A 12145-nucleotide genomic window follows, 5' to 3' on the forward strand; every position below is an offset into this window, starting at 1 on the left:
AAATAGTTACTATAATTTAAATAGAAATACAATACATCTCAACATTGTGGGGAAGACAGTAGTCAGGTGACCTGTGCACCTGCTCAGTCTGCTGTCCAGGTACAAACTGTGGATAGTAAATTTCCTTCTCCATCTTTAAATCAGAGTTGGACTGCTGAGCCCTTCAGACAGAGGGCATTCTCAAACAGGGGGCTGATCTCTGATCGCCCTTCGGAGAGAGGAGTGTCCTCTGCAAAGTAGGACACATGACCACCCTGTTGTCTTGTTAAACTGCTTTGTATTTGCGTTTCACTATAAAATAAAATGCATCCTACAGTAATGTCACTTTCTGGTTGGCATTCTACTGTAGTTCAATAGGTGCTGATCTCTAAATGGCAGCAAGATGGCGATGGAGAATAAGGAAACAGTTGATACATGCCGAAAAAGAAGGGCCTGAGCTATAGCTGCCCTATGACAAAGCCTCTTGCCCAGGGAGCCTCAAATGAAATTACTGCACTATACAAGTCTAAGGGTCAAATGACATATGACCTCAGGGCCATTTTTGAAATTAGAACCTGTTCACACAGCCCCTTTGGCTTTTGACAAACCTGCCCATTTTCATTCTGAGGTCAAAGAGTGCTTATGATAAACCAGTTCTATGAATGGCTCCTAATAATAACAGGCTATTAGCTATGATTGTCCAATGGAACCCTCTAAGGGCCAGGTGCCAGAGGACAAACAATGGGGAAGACTGATGCCTTCACACCCCACTTATGGGCTTCCAAGAAGCATTTCAGTGATGGCTCCTGGAAGCAAGGTTCTGAAACAGATGGATCCTGGGTGTCTGATCCAATTGGGCTTGTCTTGTGTTTTGAGACTAAAAGTTCCCATATCACTTAAACCCTCACAGCAGGAGCATAACTGAAAAATTGGGATCTGAAATTCATGATGAGCCACCCACATGCCCAGTTCACCACAAGCACATTTTGTACCTGGGGCAAGCAGGGACAGTTTGTGATTCTTGCCCCAACGGCTACTGTACAGTGGTACCTCTAGTTACAAACTTAATTTGTTCCAGAGGTCCGTTCTTAACCTGAAACTGTTCTTGCCCCATCCTGGGGCAAAGTTCTCAACTCAAGGTAACTCTTCCAGGTTAGCAGAGTTTGTAACCTGAAGCATTTGTAACCTGAGGCAGTTGTAACTCAAGGTACCACTGTATGTCCATTGCCATTTCAGGCACAATCTGGCAATGTGCGTGTTGCAAGCACCTACTGGACACTGCCTTGAAAATAAACAATTGTGAGTATTGCAGCCCACCTAAAAGAAACCCCCTGCACTACACCATATTCATATGAAAAGTTTCTAAAAGCTGTTTTTTTTTTAAACAGACAGACTGTTTATGAATTACCACCCTGGCATGAAAATGAACCTATCCCCCCCACCCTTTTTTTAAAAGGCAAGTGAATGTAAGGTGTTTCTGTAGCAATGGCTCACAAACATTTGCTTTGAAAATGTTTAGCTCTATTTATATTATTTTAAAAGCGAAGCTGTAATGCATACACCCTGATATTTTTAAAGGATGAATTGCTCTTCTCCATTCGTTACTTGAGAACCAGATATTGTATGGCTCAAGGCTAGGAGGACTATAGTACTAATAATAAAATCCTGTGGTGGTGGTAGATATAATAGAAACATAAAGTTGGAAGGGACCCTAAGGGCCATCTAGTCCAACCCCCTGCAATGCAGGAATACACAGCTGACCCATACAAGGATTGAACCTGCAACCTTGGCGTTATCAGCACCATGCTCTAACTAACTGAGCTATCCAGGCAGTGTTAGTATGTTTGTATCACCTGGAACAGGATAAATTCTCAGAGGACTGATAACAGCTTCTAGGAACTGGAATCCAAGAAGATAACTAGGTTCCCACAAGAGCCTGGCTCTTCAGCTATAGTTAGCAGCCCCACTGTTATCTTTCATCTGGATGGAGAACCTTATCATTAGGTGTTCTTGGAAAATGAAGATAATACCAGTCTTACAATATATCACAAGTTTTGGCATTCCACTGGTCAAATTCTTTATTTGCTGCCTCCCATGCTTTATAAATTTCATTTCTTTCATTTTCATCAGTGCTGCTATCAGATGTGAGGTCAGCTGCTATTGGTTTCCAGGGGGTGGGGGGGAGGTATGGGGGGGGGCTGATACCGGGGAAGTTGGACAGTCACTCACACATCACTCAAAAATAAAAAATAAAAAGAGGACAAAAGAAAACACATTTGCATAAGATACTATATGCTAATTTATATGTGTATAGATACAAAGTTAGAAATAATTACAGTAACTGAGAAAGAAAAGCATCTCATCATAGTGTGGAAGACAGTGACCAAGTGTCCTGTGTACCTGCTCAGTCTGCTGCCAAGGTGCACATGGTTGATGTGCAACTTTCAGACCCCTTCTCTTGAGATGGACAAATCTGTGAATTCTTGTTTTTATCAGATTCTCATTTTTAAAAAACCTTAAATTCAGCCCTCTCCATTTCTGTAGCAGTTTGCTTTAACAAAAACAAAAACAAAATCCAAAACTCTGCATGAAAAATCAGACCCGTTTTGAATATACATTTTGTATACAATTTTGCCTAATATACGTACATGGTTTGCAAGCAATTCCCCCTAGTGTACTGCATTTTCCTGAATTATTTTCCACTAATATATGCATTAGTGTGTGCACTCTTCTCCAATATACACATTTTTGTATGCATCTTTTGTTTGTTGGAAAACTGCACTACAGAAGTGAGGATTTTGAAGGACAGATGCATTTTAGTTTGCATAGTGGTTCGGGAAGTGAGAATTAAGTAGGTGCACTTTAAAATGTGAATGTAATTTCTTCCCCACCTCTACCCTGCTTTCTCAACTTATGGTTACCGGTATTTATCTTTAAATCAGGCTTGGATCAGACAGCTCTTCAAATAAAGTAGGACACACAGCCATAATATATGCCAAGCAGGTTAGGGAGGATACCATATTCACTTGGTCAAGGTCACTATTTTTGTCCATAAAAGACTGTAATTAAATTCCACACTCTCCTATGAACTCAATCCCTGTGATTCTTCTGCCTCTCCCATATTTATGAATACCCACAGGACTTCCGTGCATGTGAAACTATTGGAAGGCAGTGACTACGACACTATAAACCTCTCCTTAATCATGAGCTGCGCAGAATAATGCAAACAATATTGTGAGTGCAATTTATGGAATTAAAAATTAATAAAATAAATGTGTAGTGTGCTGCTTGAAAAAACCTAGATGCCATTGCAGTTTTACTACCTCAAGGAAGTGTACGCCCGTTAAGAAATGCAGCTGGAATTTTGTTAAGAGAGTTGTTGATATCATAAGAGGTGGATGATAATTCATTGCCCTTTCTTTGTGCTGTGTGACTCTGACGCTCCTGAGAGAAGTGAAGCAGCAAAAAACCTTTCTAAGTGAGGAAAACTTGCTCAGTCTCTACAGAGAAGGGCCATATTAGAGCTCTGGTCTGTGTATGAGTGAGAGAGGGTCGATGGGGGTGGGGCAGGCTATTTTTACCTAATGTCTTTGCTGAGAGGAAAGTAAGTCAGATGAATATTTTTACTAAAGAGGAGTCTGCTTTCTGGAACCAGGCCTAAGGAAGGGCAGTCCCTCTCTTTTAACTGACCGACTTTTAAGATATGCCTTTCAAGCTCACCCTCCTCCTTCACTCAATCCTTTCTAATGTTTCTTCATGCTTAATGCTAGCTCAGCTGTAGTAGTTGGGCTACGGTACATCTCCCAGGCCCCTGCAGCCTGAGGGACGGTGTTATATTCAACCTCTTTCCTGTCCCCAGGAACTGGATCTGTCAGCAGAGAACAGCTAAAAATACCCTCATTTCCTTTAGAAATCAAGGATGCACATTGCCTGAACCTGGGGCCTGCCCACCTCATGATGAGTGCCTAATCCTATCAACACATACCTCTATGGCTATGTTTGTACTACCCCGCCCCATCCACACACAGCCAAGAAACCTAATTCCCTTCACAGAAAATTAACTGTCTGCGTAAATCTCTCTTGCACACTTAATTAAGGATGAGTTCTTCCAGTGCTCAAAGTTTTACTAAAGGTATACAGTTCTCCTATAGCTCTGCATACCTCTGTTTTTATGAAGGCATGCACTGTCCAACTTAGTCCTACTTAAAGTAGATCTACTGAAATTAATGTGCTTAAGTTACTCATATTCACTAAATTTAATGATCTACTCTGAGTAGGATCGACTGTGGCTGCAACCCAAAAAGAACCCATGTTTGAAAGAATTTTGGACAGAGGCCTATCTGCATGATACATTTAAAACAGTATCATAAATAGTCATGGCTTCCCACAAAGAATCCTGGGGACTGTTAATGATGATGAAAATTGTTAGGAGACCTCTATCGCCCCCCCCCCCCCCAGCTACAATACTAATGACTCAAACATCCTGGGAAAATTATATTTCCCAAAATACTTAACACCTGTGATAGTGCCATTGTTGAGGACTTGGCCCTTACATTGGGATAGGAGGCTCATTGTCCCTGGTAGGCCCTCAAAATGTTGTTCTGCCAAGTGGAGAAATCTAACAACCAAAAGCTGATGGGACCAATGTGGGACCAATGTAACTGTGTTGTGCTGGTATCTTTTGTAGGATTCCAAGGATTAGTGGAAATAGTAGGATAAAAACACACCCAAGGACTCTGTTCCATATCTTCATCAAGTACGTGTCTTAGGAAATGATGGTCCATTCCAGCCCCCATGCAATAATAGGTTGCATTTGTTACAGATTTCAAAGTGCCTATGTGCAGAAAGTCAGCTATCTACCTTTTGGCAATTAACTGTTGGCTGAAAGCCAAGATCTGCTCTCTCACCAGACCCTTAGCAACAACTTGTGATTGGTTAAGGAGTTCCTAAAGAATGAGCTCTGTGTGAGAGCTGGTGTGGTTGTGGTGTGGTGTTTGTAGTTTGGTTACTGAAGGTTGAGAGAGAGAGAGACAGAGAGGAAAGGTTTTACTTTTGTTTCTTTTATTTCCAAAGTCTGTACATAGTAACTTATGGATACTAGTTGCTTCAATAAATACTGTATATAGTCATTCAAGTGAGTTGCTGAGTTCCTGTGTTGTGCTGTCCAGTCAATGCTCTACAGCCAGAAGCTTCCAGAAAACCTGCGTTCACTCTGCTGTGTCCAGGACTACATTATTTCCTGACACTAAATCTTAAGAGCATTTGGTATAGGGTTGCCGTATTTCACAACGTAAAAATCCAGACACAAAAGTTGTTGTTGTTGTTTTGCAAAAACCAACATTTCCGATATGGGTGACATTTAACCAACTGTATTAGCTACACAACAAATATTAGACATAAAATACACATACACAATCAATAAGGCAAACTATTATGCATTTAAGCACTATCATAGCATAACCCTTGCCAGAGCATTCCATTCTTATGAAAGGTCACTCTTGGAGCAGGATTCTCTCTGTCTCCCTCTGTTCACAAGGTCTGGGTTGGAACCTCTGTCTGTGTTTAGATCTACATTCTGGTCTCTGATCCCCTGATCTCTATAGTGTTCCAGTCTGCCAAATTTATATTATCTGAGCATTGGAATATGACAGGCACCCTTATCTCTGTGGTCAGCCAGGAGAAGTACCAATGGCATCATCACGTACCACTCTAAGGTATGTCAAAGAGTTGGCAAGCTGTCCTCTTCTATTATTAGCATGAGAAGCACTAGTCCCTGTCATTCTCATGGCTTTGATCCTGTAAACCCATGAATCAATCATCAATCCTGGCAATTAGCCCAAACTGACCTCATGGCCTGGTAAGGTAAGGTTACCTCACTGCCTTATCTCTATAGTAAAAAAATAAGCTCATCTTCCATTATATAACACCTATCACATAAACACAGCCTAACAGGCCAAAACATTGTCTATTAAGCAAATTCAGGCTCCTATGGAAGCCATCAATAAGGCACCAGGGACATAATTTTTGGATACCACTTATCTCTTCGCAATCAAAATACTGTATAGTTCTGCACATTTCCATCACACATTAACATCAGACTCCTCCTCATTGAGGTGGATTAAAATACTACTTTCCCTCATTGTACAAGAACATTGTGGTTTCCTAGTCTTTGCTGTTCTAAGGTATGGTCCCTTTTTGCACTGGAAACCCATGAAACAGATTTTTTTTCTTTTGCAAGGAAGGCAGCCTCTGTTTTTAATTGAATTTCCAGCTCAGTTCCAAACCACAATTTCTTTAGTAAGAGACCATGGTATTTGTAGAAAATCTCATAATTTAGGGCTACAGCCGTAAGGCTTTGACGGAGGTAGGGATTCAAGTCCCTTGTGGCTTCTGCATAATGCCTCATCTTCAAATTCCTGAGTCATGGTTTTCAATCCTTGGTTGTGAGGTTTGGATTTACACATCATGTCTTATGCTAACATAGGAGTTTTTACACCAGTGAATCAAATATGACAAAAACCAGAATGCTACCTTTTTTTTTTTAGTTTGGGGGCAACCCACTCTTTCCCCCTGTCTTCAGTTGCTTAGTGAAGGCTTCAGTGGGGAAGTCTGGGGTTGCTAAGCAACTGCAGCCATCTCTTCCCTCTCTGGCATTGTCAAAGTGGCTGACTATATATGGAACAAAGGGTAATAATGGTTAAGAAGATGTCTAACTTGGGTAGCAGCTATGGCAGAGGTGCCATGTGGGAACTAACAGTTTAAATGTCATGGAGAAATGTAGCTGGGCCCTTACTGCTTTAGAATCATATCCAATGTTTTATTGTTATTTATTATAGTGCTTACATGTCAAAGTGGCCTCTGTACACAGGTAGCTGTGAACCTCTCCTAGGTAGTACATAGCTATGGTTTGGGGGTTCACATTCCTGTATGTTTCATGTTCCTGCATTATTTAGGCTTTACATGCACAAATATAAAACCAAACAAATTACTGAATTGTTTCCAGAAACTAAATGGAAGCCAGTGCATTTGACTTGTTTGTGCATAGCTGCTAACACAGATTTTCTTTTTCATTTTTTCATTATTTATGTATTTTTATATTACTTCACAGACTCGTGCCCTTGAAGGAAAGGAAAGGCACTGAAATTCAGCCACTCCTAAGGTAGAGCACGTACAGAAATTATTCCCTTCCGTCTTCCAGGGGCAGTTGGAGTTGGCAGAATGTAACTCTACAAACTGGCTTTGGGCCAAGGATCAGAACAGGTGATATAAGAACAGCTGCAGATCTGGGTCTCTTTCCTCGCTATTCTCTGTGGTATCTACTGCAAGCAATGCACCTTATGCTGTCATCACACAGTGCATCTCCACTACCCTACCAGTTGCTGACGTCAGGTAGAGACAATGAGACACACAGTGCAATGGTCACCATACAGTTGGCCCCAGGAGAAGGAACTGCTTCTTCAACCACCACACAGTCAAACAACGGAATTTGCTACCACAAGATTTAGTGATTGCCACCAACTTGGATGGCTTTAAAAGGGGTTAGATGAAATCACGAAGGATAAGGCTGTCAATGGGTACTAGTATAACATCCGGTATCAGAGCAGGGAGAATGCTATAGCACTCATGTCCTGCTTTGGGGGGGGGGGGAACACCTAGTAATTAGCCGCTGTGAGAACAGGATGCTGAACTACATCGGCCTGTGGTCTGATCACGGGGCTCTTACGTTCAGAACCCCAAACCAGGGCTTGCAAAAAGCACTCACAGAAGCGAACAACACATGGCAAGTAAAGTCAGCTACTCATCTAGTTTCAGAAATCCTGTAGCTTGGCTAGGGACCATTTCCTACTAAAGGTCTGTCACCATATATCTGGCAGGAAACATTCCCTTTCCTCGTTATCCAATGGCTAAAACTAATCCATGGAGGATTATGCATATAAACTGCAGATGGCAATGCACCTTAAGCATGAATATGACAGGTCATAGTTTCCTGCAAATCAAACTTAAGCTTGGCAAAGTCCCATCTTATCTGAGGGTTTAAATTGGATTAGTTATTTTTAAACCTCACAGAAGGGGCATTAAAATGTGCTTTTCAAGCAGCCATAAGCAATTCCTGCCGTAGGGCATGGGCTGCTCTGCTCATAATTCCTCTCCCTATCCCTTTAAATAACCCCAAGTGTTGAGACAGAAAATAATATGCCAAGGCACAGCAAGGCACTCTACTTGCCTTTGCCGATTGTTGACTTTAGAGAGAATTCAGATTTCACTTGTGGGTGGGGGTTTGTTTTGTTTCACAATCCAGGATTTGCTGTTCTACCAGAATTCAGTAGGAATTTTTATTTATTTTTTTAAAAAGAAACCAACAACCCTCAGTCCTACCCATAACTCCTTAAAGAGATCATTACTGGAATGAATACAGTTGTCTAAAAAGTTGAAGGTAGCATGCAATTCAGTCACCTAAGAATCACCAGGCTGTAAAACCACCTAAATCCTTTCCTTTCCTTTCCTTCCTTCCTTCCTTGTTACATTCTGATCTGGAAACCACTGCTGCCATTGTTAGCTTTGAGACCCTCCGCTACTCTGCAATTTCTGGCCAAGTTAAGTAGGGGCTGTAGTTTAACTCTTACATTTGATACTTTGGGTTTGTCATGCAGTATCTCCCTTGCAACTGCAATATCAAGACAAGAGCCTCAAGATTTGATATGCACGTTCCTGGCAAAATGTGAATTTGAATACCCACCTTATCCACCCACCTGTGTTTATGGGAAAAGTACAACTTTATAAATGTCTGTAATTCTTAGCAAGCTTCCTCCTCCTCTTCTGTGGATTGAATTATTCCTTTTTCTTTCCTTTTTAGATAGACTTAGGCTCGCAGAAAATTTTATTGTGGAGCTGGTGCTACTCTCAATGGATTTCCCCCCCCCCCCCCACAGCAGCCACATGACATTGTCCTCATCAAAAATACCACATGGCCCATTTAATCAGGATTTTGTGAGTCTGCCTCTTTTGGGATTGCTAGTTTGCTTCCATAGAAGTTAGCCAAGAGTTAAAATATTCATAAACCCCAGGTTTCAAATAGCCACTGCTCTAATGGGAACACCTGTTTTCTTCTTAAATGATCTCAAGGATCAACTCTATATTTGCATACAGATCTCAAATCCAACTTTGCACTCTGCATGCTCCAAGTTCAGGTATACCCCATCACCGCTCACTTTCTCTAGACTTTTGGTTAGTTATTTCACACTTCCAGACTAAGGTGCATGTGCTGAATTATTTGCTCCTTGAATATTTGTAACTTGGCTGTCTTAAGATCAGTACACATATACTCTTTCTTTTCTGTGCAATAAACCAATCTTCTACTTCCTGGTGTGGCAAGTTCTTTATTAGGCATAAGGTTTAAAGGTATACACACATTTTAAATGGATGCATGTCCTGACTCCACACAAAAGGTTTCATTCCTCTCAAGAGTGCGCATTGGATTGATACATGTGGTGGACACATATGTGGGTTCAAATATGCATCTTTTAACAGTTTCTCATTGTACAGGAGCTTTAGGCAGACAGAAGTGTTGCTCCAGAGCCCAACATATGAGACAGCCTTGCATCTACTCTGGAGTTAATGGGAGGGTCACATTGATTCTGCTCTCCAGACTTGTGGGAGGGATCCCCGTGTTGTGCTAAGTGGATTTGTCAAACCTGTTTGAAGGGATAGTAGCTCTGTACTGAAATGAATGGAAACTGTAAAGCAGCAGTAATGGACGTTTTCCACCAGTCTGGCATGATTCAGCCAAAGTTAAGCACTTTTCAGTTCTGCTTTCAAAGGCTGAAATGTACATTCACTTAATGACTGAGCAGCCCAACTCAGAGTAGACCCACTGAAATTAACGAATTCAAATTATATCCATTAGTTTCAATGGGTCCTCGTTGTATATGATCAACATCGGATACAACCTAGGAAGATTATTAAGGCTGCAATCCAATGTCCACTTTCCTGGATGCAACTCTTGTTGAATGCACAGAGGACTCATCCACCCTTCTGCTTTTCCACTTGCCCCACCTCTTTTCCGGGAAAACCTGCTATTTACTGCTGAATCTGAGCAAATGTCAATCCACAAAAAACCCATTGATGTTTGCTCTAATTCAGCAAAAAATGGGTTTTTTGGGGGGGCGGGGAAATATTAGGACAAGCAGAAGTGTGGCCAATCCCTATGATTTACTTCTGAGTAAACAGGCACAGAAGTATACAGCAGAACTGCTTAACATTAATTGCGCTGTGTCCATAATTTTAAAAGAACTTTTTGTTGTTGTCACAAGTGATGTGGGTTAAAATATTACTGGCTCCTTGAGCGGACAGCTGATAATTTTTTTATTTTCAAGAAGTAAGGCTATACAGATGTCTTGACAAAACTATCAGGTTAAATGCACTTGTTATCTGTTAGAAATGAAAGTTAACAATAAATAAGTGATTTATGCTGTCAATAACATTATGGAGTGTATAAAATTATATATCCCTTGCTTTAAACAATAACAAAAATCTACTAGTGGCATTAATATATACAACACAGGTCCTGAAATATATTTAAATTACCTTAGCCAGCAGTGCTCAGATTTATTATTATTTTTAAATGGAGAAACTATAATAAATAGAAATGTTAAATATTTACAATAAAAGAATATGTGGAATCAGTAGGTGAACACATACATCCAATTTTCATACAGAAAGGGGGAGGAAGGTATTATATCCACCCCCTCAAAAAACACCCGAATTTCCTTTGTGTAATCTATAAGGGGAACATATATTTAATGAATGAAGATAAATTATATGCACACTGAGGTGATCGGTTGACAGACATTCAGTGGTGTCTCTGTGTTTTGGTTCCCGTAAGTAAATCTGACTTCCATAAGATCCAATTAATGACATGAAAATATAGGGGCCTGATTTTGGGGGGTTGTACCTATGTAAGCTGATGGTATGGTGATCATTTCAAACAATTTTACATCAACAAGGGGACCTCATCTATATTGTTGCTTCAGTGGGACCTGGATTCACTGCTTGACACAATCACAAAAGTTGCCCTTGTTTGAAATGGTGTAAATAAAATTCCCTGGCTGCGTGAACAATTCTATTGTTCCTCAAGGGTGAAAAGGCTTATATTATGTTGTTCCTGGTCCGAGTGAGGCTAGCTCCCCGAGCCAGGGTTAGCTTTGCATATGCAATGTGCATGAATGCACATGGCCATTACTGGGGAAGTCCCTGCACCCAGGAGATCGGTGTGCAGAAGAAGCCACTACACTGGGATTTCGTTCTGATACTGCCTTGCCACTGAGGGAACAGTCGCCAAAGCCTTCTGAAGCCACAGGAGCTATTAATGTCACATTACCTCTCTGACCAAAACCTGCTTCATTGATTTAAGGACTACTGCAGTCCCTCCCATGCAATGTAGTGTCCTGAGTGATCTTAGTTAATGACAGAAAGAGATCTATTTAGAAGTAAAGATGGAATAAAGCATATTAACTCTGGATAATAACAGAGGTTGTAGTCCAAAATGCACTTAGGAGAAGCAAATTCCACTGAAATAAATGGGAAGTTACTTCCAAGAAAATGTGGCTAGGGCTGAGGTGTCAAGACGAGTTAAGCTTCCTGTAGTTAACCTGATTAAATCATTGCACAGTGCTGGGTTGCGCTTATTCTACATCGCCATTTCTTTTGCAACAAACAAACACACACACACAGACACACTCAACCTTAGAGCACAGGATTTCTATAGCTCTGCAAACATTGTGGTCCTGCTTTCAGGGAGAGAAGAACTTTTCATCAAGCCTCCGAAAAAAGAGCTTCGTGTCTAAGCAAGTTGTAGCCCACTATATATACGCTGTACAGGAAACTCGCATCTCACGTGAGGGCTTGGTTTCAGCGGTTGTAGGGTGAACCCCTGGAAGCCCCCCTCCTCCGGGTGGAGGGCTATCTATCTGCTTTGGGGAGGATGTGTGAGGGCTCTGGCAGTGTCCCAAAGCCCTTCCACCACCTTCTCAAAGCACACCTCCTTCAGGCTCTCTGAAGGCTTGCCTGCCTTTGTGAAGGAGGCATGAGGGCTCTGACAGGGTCCTAGAGTCCCACTTGTACTTCCCAAAGCGTAATAAGCACTTGCCCAGCTTTATGGAAGATTAAG

Source organism: Lacerta agilis, chromosome 2 (assembly GCF_009819535.1).
Source record: "Lacerta agilis isolate rLacAgi1 chromosome 2, rLacAgi1.pri, whole genome shotgun sequence".
NCBI classification, from domain to species: Eukaryota; Metazoa; Chordata; class Lepidosauria; order Squamata; family Lacertidae; genus Lacerta; species Lacerta agilis.